Here is a 20,819-nt window from a genome sequence, read left to right on the forward strand (position 1 = left end):
CTGAAAGGCAATGCACAGTCTCCTCTCTCTCTCTCCAGCCACTTGTCCGTCTGCGGAGAGAATAACATGCAGAAGCATGGAGGGTGCATTTGAGTTTAACGAAAGGCAGGGATGACGGATCCCAAGTTGACAAATGTCGAAGCAGAGGCTGGTGTCCAGGGAGGCCTGGCTGCTGCTTCCAGACACACTACGGCTACAAGGTCACCTCTTTTCTGAAACCAGAGCTGCCGCCGCTGCTCTGGGACATGAATTCCATGACCCAAAGCGGTCGGAAGACGGACTGCCATTTGGGGGTTCAGATGGGCATGCGCGAGCACTTTACAGTTGGCAGAGTCCTTTCACAGATGTCATCACCCTTGGGTCCTAGGTCCCTGCCTACAGGCTCAGGGAGCTAAGCCCGGCCCCATGCTGGCCCCACATTGGCCACAAGTGGACAGTCAAATCCACCTGCGCAAGCAGGGCCCCTGGGGTCCTTGGCTTCGATTTCAGCCTTAGTGAGTTACTTGTTTCTTTTTTTTTTAAAGATATATTTATTTATTTTAGAAAGAGAGAGATCAGGCATGAGCTGGGGAGGGGCAGAGGGAGAGGGAGAGAGAATCCTGCAACAGACTCCCTGCTGATCACAGAGCCCGATGTGGGGCTCGATCCCAGGATCCTGAGATCATGCGCTGAGCTGATAGCAAGAGTCGGACACTTAACCGACTGAGCCACCCAGGTGCCCGTTTCATTTTTTTTTTTTTAACTTTTACTGAAGTATAGCTGCCATCCTGAAATGCACACCCATTTGACGTGTCTGGCCAGGTGAGTTCTCCCAAAGCAAACACACCTGAGCCACCAGCCCCCAGGTCGAGAAACGGCACGCGTCCAGCTCCCCAGAAGTCCAGCCCGGGCCTCTTGATTTCACTAACTCTCAATGTCCTCTGGAAAGACACAAAAAGGAAGAGGGATCACCATGTAGGGAAACCATCCTCGTTAACAAACCCAAAGCCTGAGACAGGCAGCCCCCAGAGGGACACTTGCAGTAAATGCAGGAGAGAGAAGATGAGCCGGGGGGGCCCTGCATGTCTGGCCCTGTGTGGCCGCGGTGGGCTGCACGCGGCCCTCGGGCTTCTCTCCATCCCTCCCATCGCTGGTGGTCAGGAGGCACCTGCCTGCTCAGCCTCAGCCCCACCCAGATCTACACAAAGGATCAAGAACATGGGACCACATGGGTAAATAGACTTTCTTTTCATTTAAATATCTTAAAATATAAATGACCGTTTAAAGCAAAAATAATGTAGTGTGGGGGTCTATAAGTATGTGGACAACAACATATAACAACAATATAGCACTGTTATGGGTTGAATTGTGTCTCCCCTCCCCTCCGCCCCCCAGCCAAAATATGTTGAAGTCCTAACCTCCAGTATCTCAGAATGTGACGTTATTTGGAAACAGGGTCTCTGCAGATGGCATTAGCTAAGATGAGGTCATACTAGAGTAGGATGGACCCCTAATCCAATAGGACCAGTGTTCTCAGAAGATGGCCATTTGAAGACACCGATACAGCAGGAGAACATCAGATGATTTTGAAGATACAGGTAAGAGCTTCAAGCTGAGGAATGTCAAAGACTTCTGGTCAAGAAAACCAGGAGGGGGCAGGGAAGGCTTGGCTTCAGAGGAAGCATGGCCCTCGGGCACCTTGGCTTTGGATTTCTACCTTATGAGAGAGAAGTTTCTGTGGTTTTAAACCATCCCAGTTTGTGGTGCATTGTTACACGAGTGTGAGCACAGAGGCTGAGGGAGAACGGAAGCATATGGGCATAAGGTCCTCATCCTACAGGTGAAGTAGTATAATATCACTTGATGGTAGACTGTGGTAAGCTAAAACTGTTGCAGGGACAAGAATTCTGAGAGGCACACTCCTCCCCCAAATCCCCACCCCCCTGGCATATACACCCTGTGTAACCCCTCCCATCTCCTTGAGTGTGAAAGTGATTGATGGCACTCCTGTGATTTATGTCACATGGCAGAGGTGAAGGGAATTCTGCAGATAACTAGGCCCTTAATCAGTTGACTTTGAACAAATCAAGGTTACCGTTGGTGGGCCTGACCTAATCAGGTGAGCTCTTTAAAAGAAGGTGTTTTTAAGACAGCTCTCCTGGGGTCCTTGAAGAAGTAAGCTGCTATGGAAGCTTTAGCTGCAGCAGAATAAGTTCTGTCACCATCCTCATGAGCTTGGAAGGGGACCTTAGCTTCAGGTGAGACCCCAGCTTCAGACTTGTGAGACTCTGAGGAGAGAACCCAGCTCAGCTGTCCTTGGAACCTGCCTCATGGAAACTCTGAAATAATAAATATTTATTGTCTTATGCTGCCCAGATTGGTTTAATGTTTTAGGCAGCAGCAGCCAAAGTAATACAATGTATATTATGATACCTAAATCAAGCACTAAAATAATACCAGCAAAGGAATATAACTAATAAGTCAACAAAAGAGGTAAAATGGGATTATTAAAAATACCCAATTAATTTAAAAGAAGTCAGAAAAAGAAGATAAAGGGAAAAAAGAACATAGGAAACAAATAAAAAATATGAGGCACCTGGGTGGCTTCATCGGTTGGGCTTTCAACTCTTGGTTTTGGGGGCAGTCATGATCTTGGGGTTGTGGGATCAAGCCCCATGTCAGGCTCGGCACTCAGCAGGGAGTTTGCTTGGGATTCTCTCTCTCCCTCTGCCCCTCCCCTGCTCATTCTCTCTGTCTTAAATGGGTAAATAAATCTTAAAAAAAAAATAAATAGCAAGGTGATTTAAATGAAACAATGCCAATGATCACATTAAATGTAAATGGTCTACACAACTTGATTAATAGCAAGAAAATTTCAGATTGGATAGGAAAGCAAGAACCACACAGATGCTGTCTACAAGAACCTCCCTTTAAATATAAAGACACAATTGGTTAAAAGTAAAAAGATGAGAAAAGGAAGGAAAGTTGGTATATCTACATTATCATCAGACAAAACAGATTTCAGAGCAAAGAATATTATAACAGATAAAGAGGGTCATTTCATAATGACGATTGCAGCTGAGATTTTAACGCCTCTTACTCAATAATGGACAGAAGAAGTAGACAGAAAATCAGGAAGAATATTTAACATTGCAACATTACCAAGTAACCTAACCTGATTTATACTTATAGACCCCTTCACACAACAACACCAGAATACACATGCATATTTAACAAAACAAACCACATTCTGGACCATAAAACAAATCTCAGTAAATTTAAAAGGATTCAGGTCATAGAAAGTATGTTCTTTGGCCATAGTGGAGTTAAATTAGATAGCATTAATGAACATTTTGGACTAAAAAATATGCTTCTAAATAACTTACTGGGGCAACAGAAAAATTAATAAAGGAATTAAAAAATATTTTGATCTGAATGGAAAAGAAAACACAACATGTCAAAATATGTGGGATGCAGCTAAAGTGATACTTACAGGAAATTTTACAGCAGTAAAGGCCTATATTAGAAAAAATAGATCTCAAATCATATACTCACATCAATGACCTCAGCTTCTACCTTAAGAAACTAGAACAAGAAGAGCAAATGAAACTCAAATAAGCAGAAGAAAGAAAATGATAATATTTAAAGCAGAAATCAATGTATATAACAGAAAAACAATAGAGAAAAACAATGAAACAAAAAGCTGGTTTTCTGAGAAGATCAGCAAATTTAATAAACTTCTAGGCAGAGTAATCAGGAAAAAAAGAGGGAATACACAAATTATCAATATCACAATTGGGAGAGGGATATTAATACAAGTTCTAAAGATATCAAAAGAATAATAAGGAAATACCACGGACAACCTCATGCCAACCAATTGACAATTTAGATGACATGGGAAATTTTCTTGAAAGATACCAACTACCCCAACCCAGGAAGCAAGAAACAGATAACTGCAATAACCCTATATCTATCAAAGAAACGGAAATTGTAGTTAAAAACCTTCCCATCAGGAATAGGACAAGGATGCCTGCTTTCATCACTGTTATTCAACATTTTATTGTAAATTCTAGCCAGAGCAATTGGGCAAGAAAAAGAAATAAAAGGTAAAACTATCTCTACTCACAGATGATATGATCCCATATAGAGAAAATTCCAAAGAACCCATAAAAAAAAAAACTACTAGAGCTAATAAACAAATTCAGTACATTTGCAGGGTACAAGATCAAGACACAAAAATCAGTTGTGTTTCCAAACACCAGAAATTAACACACTGAAAATGAAATTAAGAAAACAATGCCATTTGTAATAGCATCCCAATGGTAAAAGAAGAAAATACCTGAGAATAAATTTAGCCAAGAAAGTGGAAGACTTATATCCTGTAAACTATAAAATATTGTTGAAAAGAAATGAAAAGAAGTCTGAATTAAAAAAAAACAACACATCCCATGTTCATGGATTAGAAAACTTAATATCCTAAAAATGACAATACTACTCAAAGCAATCTACATATACAATGCAATCCTTACCAAAATTCCAATGACTTTTTTTTTTTTTAACAGAAATCCTAACCCATCCTAAAATTCATATGGAATTGCAAGGGGTCCTGAAGAGCCAAAAGAATCTTGAAATGAATAACAAAGCTGGATGACTCACATTCCCAATTTTAAAATTTACTGCAAAGCTACAGAATGTAGAGCAAGTGGGGTTTCCATACATCACTAGTGCGAATGTATATGATTCAACCACTTTGAAAAAGAATTTGGCAGTTTCTTATAAATAAACATGAACTTACCATATTACCTAGTCATACCACTCCCAAATATTTACCCAAGAAAAATGAAAGCATATATCCACACAAAGACTTGCATATAAATGTTCATAGCAGCTTTATTTATAATAGTCCCAAAGCATAAACAACCCAACTGTCCATCAGCAGGTGCAAGGGATACATGTATTAGTTTTTTATTGCTGTGTAACAAATACCACAAATTTAGTTTACAATTACCACTTAAATAGACAGAAACTAGTCTCCCAGTTTCTCTGGGTCAGGATTCTGGAACATTTTGGTTGAGTCCTCTGTTCAGGGACTCACCAGGCCAAAATCAGGTGTCCATAGGGGCTGTCATCTTATCTGAATATCGGGATCCTGTTCTACCCTCAAGGAATTTGCACTTGTAGGACTGAGACCCTCAGCTCTAAGAGCCCACCCACCTTCTGATGACCATGACAGTTTGTTTCTTCAAAGCCAAAAGAACAAGCTCTCTCAGGCTACAAACCTGCCTGATTTCAGGAAGGACTCTGTTCCCCTTATAGGGTTCACCTGATTTGGTCAGGCCCACCTAGAAGAATCTCCCTTTTCAGTAACTCAAAGTCAGCTGACTAATTACCTAAAATCTCATCATATTCAAAGGTCCCTCCTACACTCAAGGGGTGGGGATTATCCAGTGTGTGTATACCTGGGGTGGAAATCCTGGGGGCCATCTTAGAATGCTGCCACCACAGAAACAAACTGTGGTATATCCATACAACAGAGATCTTACTCAGCAATGACAGGGACAAAGCTTTCAATACACACAACAACATGGATGTACTTTAAAATAACTATGCTGGGCGCCTGGGTGGCTCAGTCAGTTAAGCATTTGCCTTCGGCTCGAGTCATGATCCCAGGGTCCTGGGATCGAGCCCTGCATCGGGCTCCCTGCTCAGTGGGAAGCCTGCTTCTCCCTCTCCCTCTGTCACCACCCCTCTCTCTCTGTCTCTCGTGAATAAATAAAGAAAATCTAAAAATAATAAAATAACTATGCTGAGTGAAAGTAGCTGGATAGATATATTTATTATTTTGATTGTGGTGATGGTTTCATGAGTGTTTACATGTTTACATATGTGACTCATGAGTGCTTATTGTATGTCAATTATACAGATGTTTAAAAAATAACTTTATAACCTCTGATATTTGATACAGCTCTCAGAAAACATTTAAGTATGTTTTTTTACTTTTCAACTGTAATTTTTATGAAATTTAAATACAGGTCAGTTATTTCTGATGAAAACTTAACATTGAAACTGAGATTTGTGGTAAGCACAAAATGCACATCTGATTTTTTAAAAAGATTTTATTTATTTGTCAGATTGAGAGAGAGAGGGAGAGAGAACACATAAGCAGGGGGAGTGGCAAGCAGAGGGAGAAGGAGAAGCAGGCTCCCCTCTGAGCAAGGAGCCTGATGCGGGGCTCCATCCCAGGACCCTGAGATCATGACCTGAGCCGAAGGCAGACACTTAACGACTGAGCCACCCAGGTGTCCCTGCACATCTGATTTTGAAGACAGCATGAAAAAGGGTATGTCATGAGTAAGTTTCATATTGATTACAAGTTGAAATGATGATATTCTGGAGATACTGTGTTCCATAAAATAGATTATTAATCTTAATTTTACCTTTTTTTAAAAAAATGTAACCACAAGAAAATTTCCAATTACTCACAGGGCTCTGTGATATTTCTACCGGGCAGTGCTGTTCTAGATCAGACTACCCACAAGTTCCACATGCCACAAGGAGACAAACAGCCAAATCCAGAACGAGGGCCACTCTGCGGGACAAATGTCCCCGTTTCTCTAGGAAATCAATGGATCGAAGACCCCCCCAAAACCTAAACAGAATAAAGGAAAGCAAGCAAGCAAACAAACAAAAAAGTGGAATGGGGAAGAAAGAAGGACTATTCTAGAAGAAAACGCAATGTGTGGAGCTTGCTTTGATCCTGACTTGAACAACCCAAGTGTGAAAAGATACCTTTGAAGTAACTGAGGCACCTGATTATGGGCTGGCTATTCAACAACATTATGAAACTGTTACCCATTTCATGATTAGGTGTGTCAATTGCATGATGCTTCTATAGATCAGAGTCCTGGCAGGGAAGTGAGAGGGTGAGGGCACAGACGAGGAAGATGAGCCGTGAGCTGATAGTAGGGGAGCTGGGAGATGGGGACATGGTGGTGGTTCATGTTTGCCCTATTCTTTATACATTATTATTATTATTATTTACGTAGGCTCCCCACCCAGCATCCAGTATGAAACCCAACACGGGGCTTGAACTCACAACCCTGAGATCATGACCTGAGCTGAAATCAAGAGTCACACTGAGCCAACCAGGCGCCCCTGCCCTATTCTCTATGCGTTTAAGCTTTTGAAAATTTCTGTAAGAAAAAGTTAAAAAGGGGTGCCTGGGTGGCTCAGTCGTTAAGCGTCTGCCTTCGGCTCAGGTCATGATCCCAGGGTCCTGGGATCGAGCCCCACATCGGGCTCCCTGCTTGGCAGGAAGTCTGCTTCTCCCTCACCCACTCTCCCTGCTTGTGTTCCCTCTCTCACTGTGTCTCTCTCTGTCAAATAAATAAATAAAATCTTAAAGAAAAAAAAAAAAAAAGAAAAAGTTAAAAAAAAGAAAAAAAAGGACAAATGGAAAGTCTGTGACTTTCTCCCTGAAAGTCCCACAGGGCATGGGTGCCGTGTGACCTTGGGCTGCCCTCCCTGGCTACGCGGGGGATGAAGACGCAGCAGGAGGGGATGCAGGCTTCCTCATTAAGGTGACTGGCAACTGTGCTGATCAGTTTATTACATGCAATGTGCATCTGTCAACGGTGCCGCTCCCGAAATTGGTTACAGCGCCATAACCTAATTTGTCCCCCATCCTTACGCTCGCTGTTTGCAAAATATAAGGGCACTTTCCCTGGCAAGCATTTCAGAACTGCAACATGCAGACGCTCAAAGCTGTTTTCATCATCCAAAGTGCTAATACAATTTGGCTGCGTTCATGCAGAAACATCTGTTTTTCAAGCCACAGGCCACTCTGTCATCTTGGGGTCTTTAACGCTTTCCACAATCACCCTTGCACACACTCACACAAACCGCTGAGTGTGCAATATCTTATCCTGAAGGGGCTTGTTAGAACAGTCCCGGCGTCAGAACCGCTGAGCCGTGACCGCCCCCGATGTGGTCCAGACACAGCGCCCTTGGGGGACTCATGGGCACCACCGCTAAGCCTCAAAGGGCTGGGGAGTTCCACCATTTTCCTGGGGATATATCACAAGGAGATCTCGCCTCCCAACAGGGGCTTCGATGTGTGGTTAGCCTTCTCTGAGGATCAGAACCAGCCACCTCCCCCCCAGTCACTTGCCCAGGGTGGGTCTGGGCGTGTGACCCAGTTCAGAGCCCCAGCTCCTCCCTCCTGGCCCCTCTGCCTGCTTCTCTTGTGTTTGTGTCTGCTGGTTAAGAGGGAAAGAAGGCCCAGAGTCCTCCCATACACCGGCCACCCCCATGCTGCACTCCCAGCCTGTGGGGCACTGTGGCGGTGACAGTGGTCCAGTGCCTGTCCACAATCCCCCTTGCCCTTATATTTTGCAAACAGCGAGCGTAAGGAGGGGGGACAAATTAAGTTATGGCGCTGTAACCAATTTCAGTGCGCTTACAGCCAAGATACAGAGAGCAGGCACTGAGCGCCAGGGTCTCTGATAGTTGGGGGGGGGGGATGGACCCTTGCTCCTTCCTCCCCTTCTACTTGACCACACACATTCTGTCCAACTCTTGATTGACTCTTCTAGAGCAGCAGGGGCATGGGCTCCTCCAGGGAGCCTCCCTTGAGTTGACCCCAGCTGCAGCCCTCCCTCACCCAGGCGTGAGCTCAGGGATGCCCTGGGCCCCACACCAGGGCCCGTTGCAGGGGAGTGCCCTGGTGTCCCGTGGTTTGATGAACTTCGTGGTCTTCCAAGGGGACAGTGTGTCCCCAGAGTGCAGACCAACATGAGGAGTGTGGAAAGAAAATGTGAGACCTCCTTTTTAACATTTTAGCTTTCACTGAAAGTGCTTTTGTTATGTGATATTTGCTACATGAAAAGGTTACTGGTAACACATAAGTTATGAAGCATGATGACAAATTAGATACCTGGACGCCTCCACCCAGTCAGGCCGTGAAATATCATCAATCCCTCCATATCTTCCACCTGTGCTATCCTCCCTACCCATCCCACTTCCACCATTCCCACTATATGGAATTTCAAAAGATTCATTGAAAATATTTTATCTAACTCATATAACTCAATAGCAAAAAACCCCCACAAACAATCCAATTAACATGGATTAATTATGATTAATTAATGGTTAATAATTAATTATACTTCAACTTAAAAAAAAATGGGTTGAGGATCTGAATAGATGTTTTTCCAAAGAAGACATCCACATGGCCAACAGACACATGGAAAGATGTCAACGTCACCCATCATCAGGGAAATACAAATCAAAACCACAATGAGATAGCACCTCACACCAGTCAGAATGACTAGTATCAAAAAGACAAGAAATGACAAGTGTTGGTGAGGATGTGGAGAAAGGGGAACACTTGTCACTCTTGGTGGGAATGTAAATTGGTGGAATTTCCATACTGTGGAAAACAGTATGGAGGTTCCTCAAGAAACTAAAAATAGAACTACCATATGATCCAGCAATTCCACTTTTAGGTATTTATCCAAAGGAAACAAAAACACTAACTTGAAAAGATATCTGCACCCCCATGTTCATTGTATCCTTATTTACAACAGCCAAGATATGGAAACAACCTAAGTGTCCACTGATGGATGAATGGATAAAGAAAATGTGGTGTGCCACAGCTAACATCATCCTCAATGGTGAAAACCTGAGAGCTTCCCCCTTAAGGTCAGGAACAAGACAGGGATGTCCACTCTCACCACTGTTATTTAACATAGTACTGGACATCCTAGCCACAGCAATCAGACAAGAGAAAGAAATAGAAGGCATCCAAATTAGTAAGGAAGAAGGAAAACTTCCACTATTTGCAGATGACATGATACCGTATAGAGAAAACCCTGAAGACTCCACCAAAAAATTCCAGAACTGATAAATGAATTCAGTAAGGTCGCAGGATAAAATCAATGTACAGATCCATTGCATTTCTATATGCTAATAATGAATCAGCAATAAGAGAAATTAAGAAAACTATCCCATTTACAATTGCACCAAAAATAATAAGATACCTAGGAATAAACTTAACCAAAGAGGTGAAAGACCTGCACTCTGAAAAATATAAAACAGTGATGAAAGAAATTGAAGACAACACAAAGAAATGAAAAGACATTCCATGTTCATGGATTGGAAGAACAAATGTTGTTAAAATGTCTATACTACCCAAAGCGATCTACACATTTAAATATCCCTATCAAAATACCAACAGCATTTTTCACAGAGCTAGAACAAACAATCCTAAAATTTGTATGGAATCATAAAAGACCCTAAATACCAAAGCAATCTTGAAAAAGAAAACCCAAATGGGAGGTATCACAATCCTAGTTATATTCAAGTTATATTACAAAGCTATAGTAATCAAAGCAATATAGTATGGGCACTAAAATAGACACATAGATCAATGGAACAGAATAGAAAGCCCAGAAATAAATCCATAATTATATGGTCAATTAATCTTTGATGAAGGAGGAGAGAGGATGCCAAGGGAAAAAGACAGTCTCTTCAACAAACGGTGTTGGGAGAACTGGACAGCTACATGCAAAAGAAGGAAACTGGACCACTGTCTTATACCACACACAAAAATAAACTCAAAATGGATTAATGACCTAAATGTAGACCTGAAACCATAAAAATCCCAGGAGAGAACACAGGCAAAAACCTCTTTGACATTGGCCAGAGCCATTTCTTTCTAGATATGTCTCCTGAGGCAAGGGAAACAAAAGCAAAAATAAACTATTAGGACTACATCAAAATAAAAAGTTTCTGCACAGCAAAGAAAACAATCAACAAAACTAAAAGGCAATCTACAAAATGGGAGAAGATATTTGCAAATGACACATCTGATAAAGGGTTAGTACCCAAAATATATAAAGAACTGATACAACTCAACACCTCAAAAACAAATTAAAAATGGACAGAAGACAAGAACAGACATTTCTCCAAAGAAGATATCCAGATGGCCAAGAGACACATGAAAAGAGGCTTGACATCACGCATCACCAGGGAAACACAAATCACCATGAGATATCACCTCACACCTGTCAGAATGGCTAAAATCAAAAAGATAAGAACCAACAAGTGTTGGTGAGGATGTGGAGAAAAGGAGCCCTCGTGCATTGTTGGTGGGAATGCAAACTGATGAAACCACTGTGGAAAAAAGTATCCTCAAAGACAGTGTTCCTCAAAAAATTAAAAACAGAACTACCCTATGATCCAGCAACCACTCTACTAGGTATTTACCCAAAGAACACAAGAACACTAAATCGAAGGGATACATGCACCCCTGTGTTTATAGCAGCATTATTTACCAAATTATGGAAGCAACCCAAGTGTCCATAGATGAATGAATAAAGAATATGTGGTCTATATATGTAGACAATGGAGTATTATTCAGCCATAAACATAACGATATCTTGCCATTTGCAACAATGTGGATGGATTTCAAGGGTATTATGCTAAGTGAAATAGGTCAGGCAGAGAAAGTCAAACGCCATCTAATCTCTCTTATATGTGGAATCTGAGAAAACCAAACTCATAGATCCAGAGCACAGGTAGATGATGGCCAGAGGGGAGGTGGGGGTTGGCGAAATGGGAGAAGGGGGCCAAAAAGTATAGACTTCCAATTATAACCTAAGTCAGACATGGGGGTGTCATGTACAGCATGGTGACTAGTCGGTATCACTGTATTATAGATTTGGACGTGATTAAGGGAGTAGATCCTAAAGAAAAGAAATTATCTCAGAAGTATGTTTCCCTAAGCAATCCACTATATAGCTTGCTTGCTTCTCAGTTTTTCTTTTGAAGATTTTATTTATTTATTTGAGAGAGAGACAGAGATAGTGAGAGAGAGAGCACTAGCAGGGAGGGGAGGGAGAAGCAGGCTTCCCGCTGAGCAGGGAGCCCAATGCGGGGCTCCATCCCAGGACCCTGGGACCATGACCTGAGCTGAAGGCAGATGCTTAGCTGACTGAGCCACCCAAGTGCCCCTTCTGGGAAGGCTTTTTAATGATAAATTAAATTCCTTTAACAGAAAGAGTCATGCTCAGATTTTCTATTTCTCCTTGCGTCAGTTTCGGGAAGTTATGTCTTTCAAGGCATGTGTCCCTTTTATCAAAGGTATGGGTATTGAAGTTCACCATAAAAATCCCTTGTTATCCCTTTAACGTCTGCAGGGTTTGGGTAGCTTGTGTTTTCCCCTAGTTAACTCTTGCTAAGAATGTATCAATGTTATTAATTCTTTCGAAGGGTGTTTTTCTCTGTTGTTTTCTGTTTTACTTATTTTCCCTTTCTCGTGAGATAATGTGTATAAAGAGACAGTAAGCACTCAGACAGGCAGGCCCTCCTGGCTGCGTAGCACATGTCTGTCCAGTGGTCAGATGGGTGCACAGACGGATGGCCGAGAAGAGAGTGGGGCCCCATAAAGACAAAAGGAGCAGACAGGTGTCACCACCAAAGGCAGCCCTGACTGTAACATCTCAGACCGTGAACAGCATCGACCGAGCTCGAGGCCCGCCTGGGCTGGGTGATGCGGTGAGGTCCCCTTACGTCCCCAACCCTTTGTTTTCTCATCTGGAAAGGAGATGGAAGTTGCTGGGAGAAGTTCCTGAGGCCACTGGCCCTACGCACAGGTGCTTGAACCATCAGAGAGAAGTGTTCATTTTATTATTATTATTATTATCATTATTATTATTATTATTATTTGACCAAACTCTGTTGCTTTTGAATGCTCTCTGGATTTAAAAAGAAACAAACGAACCATTTGCTGACCAAATAAATCAAGGAGATCTTTACATTGCGGGGGCAATGCTGTGCTGATTTCTAAAGGCTGTGCTCCTTCCCCCCCTTGGGGAGATCTGGTGCATGTAAAGCAGAGATTCACCAACTAGGATGACCCGTGGGGCAGGACGGAAAGGCCTTTAACTGGCAATGCTGGGGCTGGTGGTAGCTTTCTTCAAAACGAATACAACTGAGACAGCCCCCACCCCTAGTCACGGGCCTTTCACAGACGAGTCCATCAGACTCTTCCTGGCTGAGTTTATGTGGCTCAGTGGTGTGGGGCGTCCTCGGTGGTGGTGGCCTGGGTAGTGAGGCCTTAAGGAAGTCATGGAGGCAGATGTGGCATGCATGAGCAGGCTCCCTTTTGCAGGGCCCGAGCCCAGGGAGCTCTGCTGGGCAAGGGAGGGCCAGGCCCCCCTCCTGCTATCATTACTGAAAGTGAGGGCTGCACGCTGGGTCCCCAAGAAGGGAAGGAGATGCACACACACACTGGAAGCCTACTTTGTACCAGACACTGGCATCACGGGCCCCATTTGGTGTCTGGAACCCAGAGGCATCCCCCAGCGAGGAAGCAGCAGGTTCAACCCCTGGCCTTCTGCTACCTTTGGTTCCTTGAGGAATCTTTGGGGGGCTCTGCATGGAAGGGGCATGATGGGCACCTTTGCTGAAAGAAGCAGCCCCCCTGAGGCAGAGCCAGATGCACAGGCCAGGCGACCCAGGGCACAGTGGGAGGGCGCAGTGACAGGGACAGGAAGGGGACCAGGAGGGATGACTGGAGGGTGGGAGGGGAAACTGAGACAGGACACCCCAGGAAAGCCTGCAGCCCCAGGGCCCTGGCCTCTCCTCCCCACAGCCCCTCTCCACACCACACAGGCGGCTACCCGGCCCCCAGGAGGGCACAGGACGGGCTGGTGGAAGGCGGGCTTCTCTTCTCAGATACGCACCCCTGTCTGTAATTTTAAAACAACTTTGACCCAAAACACCGAGTCTGAATCCAGTTTTGAGGAAAGAGTCCAACGAATTCAGATTATGGGAGAAAACTGATGTGAAGCCTTACAGACCTGCGTCAGGAAAGACAAACAATACGGAGAGACAGTGGTGGATGGAAAGACTCTAGTAAACACACAAACACGTGTGATGTATGATCATCGATTGGATCCCGGATGCAAAGATAAGGCCCCAAAGGACATTCCTGGTGAGAGCTGACTACGGACTGTATATGAGAGAGGTTTCTGTGTTAACGTCATTTCTTGAGCGTGATTCCTGAATTGAGGTTCTGGAGAACGTCCTTGTTCTAAGGAGGTGCAGCTATACTTGCTCTCACACGTTTCAGCAGAAGTTGTGAGCGCCGAGATAAAGCACGTGCTTCCGGGTGTTAATGGGGAATGGATCTAGGTGGGGGGGTGCACCATTCTGCATGAAGCTTTCAGAGTAAAAAGCTTGGGGACATCTCCAGGTCCCTGTAGATAATGGCAGCCACCTAAATGCAGATCGACCAGGAGAGCAAATAAAATGGGCCACACTCAGGCCTAGAGCTCAAAAGGGACAGAAAATGTGCAGGACCAGAGTTGGCTGTCTCGGAAACGCCCAGCTTCTAGAGGATGTGCCTCAGAGGTGTAGGCCCGTAGAGGGTTGGTGGTAAATGGACAGGAGGGAGTAGCATGGGGAATTCAAGGGCCTACAGATGCAAAAGCGAATGGTAAATTCAGCAGACAGCTCACCGTCCTGCATCCCGTAGCACTCTAAATAAGGGTATGCAGTTCCTGAAACCAACACAAGAGGACATTCCTGAGCTAAGAAACCTGACCTTACCCAAAACCCAATGCCAGCCTACATTTGTCTATTATTAGCAGTCCCTGCAAACATAAAGACAATTCTAAGTTAACAGAAGCTAAAAGACAATATCTATACAAAAGCAATACAAGGAGTTGACAATCATTCTCCCCACAAACCACTTTACAGGGGAACAATGTGACACAGCATCCTAACTTGAGCAGCCTTAAGAAAGCATTCTGAGACATGACAAAACACCTCTAGTATAAATTTGAAAACTCAAAACAGAGATGAACACACACACAGAAAAAAAGGTAAACATGAAACCAGAATTGTCCAAACTCAGGAGAGAAAATAAAAAACACAACATCATCTCAGAAATGAAGACTAAACCAGACGCTCTCATAGGGAGACTAGATTTGACTGAAATTTTAATAAAGCTCATTGAGGAGAGGGAATGAAACAACTACAAAACCAAAATGAAATAAAGATAGGAGTGAAGAGGATTATGTAGAAAGTGATAGATACAGAAGATGGGCAAAAGAGATCTAGTGTACAGACATAGCATTGGAAGAAAAACAACATAATTAACATTATAATCATTTTCCAAGAAAACTTTCTGGAAATAAAAACAAGACTTCAATCTGCATATTCAACTGCTCCCCTGAATGCACCACAAAACTGGTACTCAATGGGCAACTCCAAGATATTTCTTAGTGAAATGATTAGACTTTGAAGGTAAAGAAAAAAAAAATCCTTTGGAGCTCCAGAAAAAAATGATCAAGTCTCTCGTAAAAGGAAGAAGAGTGTGTTTATATCAGACTTCTTGACAACAATGTGTAAGCAATACAATCCAGAGCAACATTATAACGAATGCAAGGAAAGCAAGTATGAGCCGGGATTTTATAACCAGCCAAACTATCCTTCAGCTACCAAGGGTACAGAAAACCATTTCAACATGAAAGAAACCAGGGAATGTTGTACTGATGAGTCCTTCTGGAAGAAGCCATCAGAAGCAACGCTATATCAGACCAAGGAATGACTGGGGAGACCATAGTGAAAATAAATAGTAGCAAGTCGATTCCAACACCATCGTGCTGGACAGACTCTGAAGGGCCCACTATCCCTATCTCCCGGCATTCATGCCCTTGAGTTTGGATGGAACCTTTCCTCTAACCAACAGAATATGGCAAAGGCAATGGAATGTCAATTCTGTGATTCTGTTATATAAGACTCTGTCTTGCTAGATTTACTCTAGAGATTCTTTGCTGGCCTGATGGAGCAAGAGGCCATGTCGAGGAAGCCCACAGGGCAAGGAACGACAGGTGGTCCCTAGTAACTGCGGGAGGCTTCCAGAAGCTGAGGACAGATTCCAGCCAACCACCAGCTAAACATTTAAGCTCTCAGTCAGGCACGTGGAAAGAAGTGAATGCTGCCGGCAACCACATGAATAGAAAAGCAGATCCATTCCTAGCTGAGCCTCTAGATGAGGACCCAGTCCTGGCCAACACCAGCAAGAACCCAGCAAAGCCATGCCTGGACTTCGGGTCCACAGAAACTAAGTGATAATGGATGTGTGCTATTTTAAGCTACTGAGTTTATGGTAACTTATTACACAGCAAATATACGGCTCACATAATCATATTAAAACATCATATATCCTGCCCAAGTGGCTTCCATTTTAGGAAGGCAAAGATGGCTTAATGTTCATATTTAATAAATTTTGTGTCTTATTGTTTGCCTTATCCTCTCATCCTGGACCCGAAATTAGGAAATCCATTAATATGATTCATCTTATTGTACTCACGTCAGCAGCACATATACTGAAGTTGGAACGATAAAGAGATCAGCGTGGCTCCTGCACAAGGATGACATGCAAATCTGTGAAGCATTCCTTATTTTATTTTATTTTATTTTGTTTTTGAAGCATTCCATATTTTAAAAATATATATGATTCAGCTCATTCATAGTGCTAGGAAAAATATCATATAACTATCTCCGTATATGTCTTCAACGAAAATCAATATTCATTCCTGATTTTAAGAAGCCACCCAATAAAATAGGAATTAAGGTATACTCCCAAGTACATATACATATATCTCCCTATCCCCTATCCTAAAGTCAACATCTCTCCTAACGGGGGGAGACTAGAGGCCTTTTTACTAGGCTCAGGAACGAGGGAAGGAGGCTCCTTTATATTCAATATTCAATATTGAATTGGAGGTATTTAGTCAATTTAATTAGAGAAAGCAAGTAGATGCATAAAAATCAGTAAAGAAGAAGTAAAACTATTTCAATATTCAGATGACAGCATACCTAAACTCTCTAGAAGAATTGATGAAACTAACAACAAATGAGGTAGATAGACACGAAACTAACAACAAATGCGGTAGATAGACACAAAACAACACACACACAATGACCCATTCAAGATATGACGGAAGAAAAAAAATTATTTATAGCAACAAACAAGCCAAGTACCCATGAATGAACTTAACCAAAAAAAAAAAAAAAAAGTGAGGAAAACTCCAAAATGCTCACAGAGGTGGTCTTGAACAAATCAAAGACTAAGCCATCTTAAACACACATTCCTTGGTTATGGATAAGATGGCTCAACTTGATAACGGTGTCAGTTACCCTGAAGAGCATCTGTAAATGTGATATGATCCCAAGAAAAAAGAGCGTCCGCATGCAGGAATAGCTAGGATGCCCCGACACAAAAGCAGAGAGGAAGGACCACTAGCCCCACCAGATAGTCAAACCCAGGAACGGGAGCTGAGTTCAATCTCTCCCTCCTATTGCAATAATTGTGGATAAAGCCTCCCTTGTGGCTCGCACACACATGCATACACATGTGCACACATGCTCGATGCACCTTTGCAATTTCCGCCACGGGGGACCAGCACATGAAGAGAGAGAGCTAGTGAGACAGACTTGAAAGCCCAGACATAGGTCCAGTGCATTCGGGGGTGTATTATATGATACAGGTGCATTTTAGATCACTGGGGAAAAGACGGCCTCTTCAAAAAGACAGGATAGAGAGAGAGACATTTGGAAAAAGAGTCAATTGGACCCATAAACCGAGTACAAACCCAAACTAGTGCTGAAAAACACGGGGAGATTCCATACCATTGGGTGTAAGAACAGCCTTTCTAATGAGGATTTAAAATCTAGATGTAATAAAAGAAAGATTAAATCAAATAGATCAAAAATAGAAAGGTTTTAATGGCCAAACCTATCATAAACAAAATTTTAAAAACTTGGGAGACACATTTGCAATGATAATAAAGATAAAACATGAATCTCCCTAATATGTATTTAAACAAACTTTTAAATCCAAGGGGGAAAAAAAAGAGACCCCAAATCCAATAGGAAGCAGGCAAAATAGATGGACAGGCAGTTCGCAGAAAAAGACGGTCAAAGGACTCGAACACGTACACCTAGATGTCCAGTGGCACTCATTATAGACATGTAAATTAAAATGTACTGAAATCCCATTTCCCAGGGCTCTGAGAATTGCCAGTTTGCGGGAGAAGCACACAACGTCATAGGTTGCTGGGGGGGATGGGGAATTTGGGAGTAGCTAACAAATAAATACATATTAACTCCTACTTCTATCTTTTTAAAAGACTTTATTTATTTATTTGACAGAGAGAGAGCGCGAGCAAGCACGTGCACGAGCAGGGGAGGGGCAGAGGGAGAGGGAGAAACAGGCTCCCCGCTGAGCAGGGAGCCCGATACGGGGCTCGATCCCAGGACCCTGAGCTAACGACCTGAGCCGAAGGCAGATGCTCAACTGACTGAGGAATTAAAGATACACCTCCGCAAATGCAAACAACATATGTGCAAGGTTATCCTTTCCCCTATTGTTTGGAATAACAAAAGCCCGGAAAAAGGCCAAACGTCCATCCGTGGAGCACGGGCTGAGTTAAGTGTGATGTAGCTGTCCGGAAGAATAAGGAGAGTCTCTATGGACTGCGAAGGAGATATTTTTAATTGCAAAAAGCAAAAAAGTATGTAAATGTTTTACACACCCGAAAAATAAAATAGTATCATAAAGACTAAAAGGAAAAAAACCCAAATTGCATGCAAACAGAAACAGATGAAGCTATTGGTATCATCAAACTGATATCACACTGGCGCAGTGCTGACTATGCACCCAAAGACATCCTGACCTTGACCAGGTAGGTTTGGGGAGGCAGTGGTTCGGAGGTAGTGCCTCTAAAACTCGGTGGGGTGTATTCTAAGGCCATGCAGATGATTACCTATATTGATGTTTGGGGAGAACCAGGTTCTTAGTGTGGGAGGAAGACGAAAATATTAATTTTTAGTAAAAAAAAAGATTTCTTGCCTCGGTGCATTGAGAAGGCCTAGAGACAATGACATCAAGGTGAGCACATCTAACGTCCAGATACTAGTTTCTGAAACCCACCCGCCACTAAAAGGCATGCGAGGCTTCTTGGAGCTGACTCTAGGTCTGGGTCAAAATACGAGTGAGAGATGGAACATTGCTCAAAGACTTATGCGGACATGTCGAAGGGGCGCCGAGAGCAGCCTGCACACCCAGCCCAAACATCCAGCAGCATCCCGTCCCATCTCTGCAAACTCTGGGCGGGCACCCCTCTCCTGCTGGACACAGGGAGGTCTGAGAGCAGCAGGGACCCACTCGGGACACGCAGGGAGTGGGGCACTGAATGCTGGAGCCCAAACCAGGCTCTCTTGTCCACCAGAGTGGATGACCCCACCACCTGCAGAACACACCGCCCTCCTCAAGCCTCCTGGCCCTGCAAGGAGGGAGTTAGCCTCCAGGCGGCTGCAGCCCCACGGGCATGGGGGTGCCTCCACATCGGGTGGGTTGGCTCTTCCTCAAAGATCCCGGGCAGACTCCAGCAGCCTCTTCCCTGCTCCCTGTCCTGCCCCGTGAGTCCTCTCTACCCACCTCCCGGGAATCCTTTCTGCACGCAAACTCTAACCACACGGCACCCAGAGGAAAATCCAAACTTCACTGAACTCCTCATTGGCTCTGCCCCAGCTCCTCCCACCCACCACCTGTGTCTGCCTCAGGGGCCTCGCACCTGCTGTTCCCTCAAACCTTTCCAGTGGGCTCTGCCCTTGCAACTGCATCCCAGCCAGTGGTCACTGGTCAGGGACTCTCCCTGACCCTCCCTGACCAGGATAAGGCTAGGCCCCCACCACAGTCTCCCTCTGCCCCCAATAACCCTGTCTTATTTTCTTCCTAGCAGGTATCCTCTGCCAGGAGCTCGGGTTGTTCTTTGATTGCTTGCTCAGCTTCCCTAAGCACTTCCTGGGGCTGGGAGCAGAGAGCACACAGCTGGGGCTCCGTGAATGTCCTGGGTGCGTGAGTGGGCACCTGACACAATGTCCGGAGTATGGCTGGTAGAGCCAGTCCTCCCGCGGCTGGAAACCCAGCTTTGTCACCTCCTAGTCCTGTGACCTTGAATAAGTCCTGTCACCTCCCTAAGCCTCAGTTACTTCTACTGAAAGATGGAGACACAGCTCCTGCCCACGGGTAAATCTTTCCAGGGCACTTCTGTGGGTACTGAGGCTCAGCAGAACATCTGCCTCCCGCGGCCCAGGAGGCAGGAGGGAAGGGGTTCGGGGTGAGCCCCTCCACTTCCCCAAGCTGCCCTGTCCGCCCTTTCCACACTGCCCCGGGCACACAGCATGTGGCAGGGTTGGGAGCACCCCTCACCACCTCCCCTCCAGGTCTGCCTTTCCCTCCCTGAACGCAGAGAGGAGTGGGCGAGGGGTCCCCCGACTCTGTCTGCTGCCACTGCCCGAGGCACACACTAAGATCCCCAAGCTGACCCCACGGTCCCTGCAGGCTCTCTGATGCTGGCATTCTTTCCTCAGTCCCAGCCCAGCTTCAGAGACAACACCCCTCCTTCTTCACAAGCACCCAGCAAGCAAGCTGGTCCCATTTCATAGACTGGGAAACTGAGGTCCGGTGCGGGGTGGGGAGGCCTTGGGTCCAAGCTGGCTTTTCCTGCCCCTTGAGCGGCCGCAGAAGCTTGCTGCTCACCCTGACTGGAGTGGCGGGGGGCGCTCAGCAGGGCTTATCTCTCGCTCCGGCGGCGGCCAGGGGGGTGTGCCCTCCGCCGGTGGCCTCGCGGCCACCACCGCGGCGCACGCACCCGCAGCCCCCTGCCGCGGCCCCCCGCCTCCGCCGCGCCGGCCGCACACTCCCGCGCGCCGCGTCTCCCGGGCCCGCCGGCCGGCCGGCCACGCGCACAGTCAGCCGC

At 44.7% G+C, this 20,819-nt stretch overlaps 1 protein-coding gene and 1 non-coding gene across 2 annotated transcripts in view; one reads left to right on the plus strand and one right to left on the minus strand.

Annotated features, from left to right (window-relative positions):
• The window catches only part of RASGEF1C (RasGEF domain family member 1C), an 838,438-nt gene that overhangs the window by 75,248 nt on the left and 742,371 nt on the right, over nt 1–20,819 (minus strand). The window lies entirely within an intron of this gene.
• Nucleotides 16,356–16,459, plus strand: LOC123325375. The gene has a single exon (XR_006540390.1). It is a non-coding gene; the product is annotated as a U6 spliceosomal RNA (small nuclear RNA).

The sequence above is a fragment of the Neomonachus schauinslandi genome, chromosome 7 (genome assembly GCF_002201575.2).
Source record: "Neomonachus schauinslandi chromosome 7, ASM220157v2, whole genome shotgun sequence".
Classification (NCBI taxonomy): domain Eukaryota; kingdom Metazoa; phylum Chordata; class Mammalia; order Carnivora; family Phocidae; genus Neomonachus; species Neomonachus schauinslandi.